Source organism: Macaca mulatta, chromosome 3, assembly GCF_049350105.2.
Source record: "Macaca mulatta isolate MMU2019108-1 chromosome 3, T2T-MMU8v2.0, whole genome shotgun sequence".
NCBI classification, from domain to species: Eukaryota; Metazoa; Chordata; class Mammalia; order Primates; family Cercopithecidae; genus Macaca; species Macaca mulatta.
This window is the reverse complement of record NC_133408.1, coordinates 4,220,952-4,224,452: the sequence shown is the minus strand read 5'-3', so window position 1 is coordinate 4,224,452 and position 3,501 is coordinate 4,220,952. Positions and strand designations below refer to the sequence as shown.

Here is a 3,501-nt window from a genome sequence, read left to right as displayed (position 1 = left end):
AGCGTGCCTGCCCTTCCCCCGTGATGCCCTGCTTGTCAAGGGGGTGAGGCCAGCCCACTGTCACCCATGGCAGTGCCTCCATGGGAACACACTCATGGGGAATTAAAGACAGTTGTCACGTGCTCCCAGTCGGGCCAGGATGGAAAGGGTCTTCTCGTCTGTACAGTGGGTGCAAAGCCAGTCAATTTCGACAGGAGCAGGTGCGCAGGAAGCAAGGGCAGCGCCGGCCCAGGAGGGCCTGGTGATGTGTACGGTTATTATTGGAAGTGTGATGGCAGTTGGGAGTGCAGGGCCATGAGTCACACCCAAGGTGACCTTGAGTCATGCATCTACCCGGCTCTTGGGCCTCGGGCTAACCAGCTCCCCGCCTCCTCTCCACACAGGAGGCCACAGAGAGGTTTGCCGAGCCCGGCTGCCCAACCAAGTGTCTGGGGCCAGCGGCTCCCGGCGTTCTCCTAAGCCTGTGGCTTCCCTGGGGATCCCTGGGACTCGCTGTCCCAGACAGAGCCTCACCCACTTTGGAGCTGGTTCTCCCAAGTGCAGGGCCTGAGGGTATCGTGGCTGCCAGGGCGGGGCAGGAGCAGAAACTGAACAGGCTGTACCCAAGAATGCAAACGGCGTGAGAACAGGGAAGGGCGCCGGCAACAGCGACACTGGCAGCTGCGTCCTGCCCACACAGCTGGCATGGGAATTCCCCGCCTGGAGCCCACGTTGCTCATGTCTTCGTTGAAGAAGGGATAAGGGGCTAAGTAGGGGGTGTCCCTGACCAATGGGACCTAGGGTCTAACTTGACCCACAGGATGGCTGCTCTGTCCACCCCAGCCCTGTGGATATCTCTTGCCCACCCAGCCACGGCAAAAATGAGGCGCCCCCCACCATGGTGACCCTGTCTGCCAGCCCCAAATTTGAGACTCAGAGTTGGACAGGCCAGAGTGCGGAGGAACACCAGCCCCCTGGAAGCCCCTGGAATACGAAGCCGTCACCGCTGAGATCATCCGTAAGTGCCTGCTGATCACCCCTTCCGCCTCCAGATGGAAGGAAATCCTACAAAGGAAACACACATATCAGACTTTCTAGACTCTCTCTCACCATGGGCTAACACCGCAGAATGACTTTACTGTTCTAGAAACATGGACATCCGCCCCAAGGCTTTGATTGGGGAACGGAGCCCCTGCTTTTCTAGAGTGAATTTTTTGAGCAGCTTGCAACCTCCGCCAGTAATTTGTCTCTTATTCCAGAGGGTGCCAGGCACGAGGAGACCGTGGGCTTCCTGCTGATCCAGGCCCACCCTCTGCGGATAAGATGAGGCCTTCCCTGCCAGTGGGAGCCAGGCTTATGGGGGTGGGGGACAGCCTGGGCCCTCCCAGGGACTCTAGAGGAGGAGGATGTGCTGGAAGGACCGCACCCCAGCCCGGAAGGACACCCCCAGGGCAGCCAGGCCTCCTGCTGCAGGTGACCCCTATGCCCCACACAGAAAGCACCCTGTTTATCAGGGCTTCTCATGGGCAGAGTAACCCCGGAGCCCCTGGAATAAAACTCATGCGTTTATGAAGTAAGACCAGGATTAAGGATCTAATGAGATTGTGTTGGTGGAAAAGGTCGGGAAAGAGGGCGTGAGCTTGGTGCTGTGCTGGTGAAGGAACGACCTGCCCAGAATTACTGGGGGCCACACAGGCCGGGTGAGCAAAGCCAGAGGCGTTTCCAGATCCCCTCCGGCTGGGTCCCCGTGGAGGGCGAGGGGTGGGAGGGACAGGGGGGCCTGCAGGGAGCGTCTCCGAGTGAGACGCTTGGCCAGGTCGCAGACCCAGGCAGCTGGCGCTTTTACTTTACTTATCTCTTCTCTCCCTTTTTTTTTTTTTTCTGTTTAAAGTTTTTCTAACATTTTTCTGTTTACTTTCAACAAGTTAAAGAACTTCTTGCTTTATTTATTTATTTATTTTCCTGTGGTGAAATATGCATAAGATAACATTTACCGTTTCAACCACTTTTAGGTGTGCAGTTCAGTGGCATGAAGCATATCCACATTGTTGTCAGTCATCGCCACCACCCATCCCCAGAACTTCCCATCCTCCCAGACTGAAAGCCCGTCCCCTTTGAACGCTGCCTCCCCACACCCCTCCTCAGTCCCCAGCACTCACCATTCCACCTCCTGTCTCTACGAACCGGACGCCGCTAGGGACCTCATACAAGTGGAACCACCCGGTGTCGGTCCCTGTGTGCCTGGCTTATTTCACTCAGCATCAGGTTCTCAAGGTCCGTCCATGTTGTGGCGCGTGTCAGGATGTCCTTGCTTTCTGAGGCCAGATCCTACGTGGTCTGCGTAGACCATCTTTCACTTGCTCACGCCTCCATCCACGGGCGCTCCAGTGGCTTCCATCTGTCGGCTGCTGTGAATAAACCTGCTGTGAACACGAGTGTACAAATATCTCTTTGCATCTCTGCTTTCAATTCTTTTGGGTATATACCCAGAGAAGAAATTGCTGGATCACGTGGTAATTCGATGTTTAATTGTTTTGAGGAGCTGCCATACTTAATAATTTTTGAAGGTTTAGGATTTCTTTGGGAGTTTCCTTCATATTTTTTATAATAATGTCACAGAACTAATTTTGATGAAAAATGCTTATTCTCTACCTTTTCATTCTGGGGAAATAAACTAGTGTGATTTGAATATAATGTAATTGCGTACAAACCCAGCCACAAAACCGGGCGCTGTGCTCCAGCAGAGGTTCAGGAGTTATGCCACTTTGCTAGGGAGGGTATGTTTCCATGATATGCCAGTGGTGGGTCCTCTTAAAAGGGTGTGTATTCTCTTGCTGACTGTTTAGAATTGGCAGGATGTGGTAATAATAGTTGGTTTTACTATCACTTTTAGATTCTTTACAGGCATCACACTCCCAGTCGTCTTGTTCCCTCCTATTACACTACCCACCTGCTATACCACTGATCATAGCTGTAGGTGCCTAGGACTGTAATGCTGATACAGCAACAAAGCTACAAATGGCTCCAGGCCCAGACAATTCCACCACACTGTTAAGGAACTGATAATATTTAAATGGATGCAAAGCATAAATAAGGAAAGAAAATTTCCAAGTTCTCTTTATGAAGCTACCATAAGAATGATACCAAAACCCAAGGAGACAAGCACAGAAAGAAAATCATAAGCCAATCTTATGAATGAATAGCAATATAAAAATGTCAATTAAATTGTCTAAAAACTGTAAGCCATGACCTAGGAGACTTGAAGATGGTTTGATATTAGGAAATATCTTAAAATAGATCTTCGCATTCATAGAGCCTATAAAATTGCAGTAATTGGGACATGGACCCACTAGTCAGAGAGCAAAGAAATTAGGCAGAAGAACCAGAAATGGATCCAAACACACCCAGGTAGTTAGGAAAGGTGATTTTGTCTATCGGTGTGATGAATTCCAGTTGTTCAGAAGACCCCAACTGAACAACAACCAAACTACAACTAGTTTTCTAAAAAAAAAATAAAATCGC

At 50.8% G+C, this 3,501-nt stretch overlaps 1 long non-coding RNA gene across 1 annotated transcript; it reads left to right on the top strand.

Moving 5' to 3' along the window:
• The first annotated feature begins 290 nt into the window (after window positions 1-290).
• Window positions 291-2,552, top strand: LOC114676699 (uncharacterized). The gene is made up of 2 exons (XR_003727760.2): window positions 291-997; window positions 1,992-2,552. It is a non-coding gene; the product is annotated as an uncharacterized LOC114676699 (long non-coding RNA).
• The last annotated feature ends 949 nt before the right edge of the window (window positions 2,553-3,501 follow it).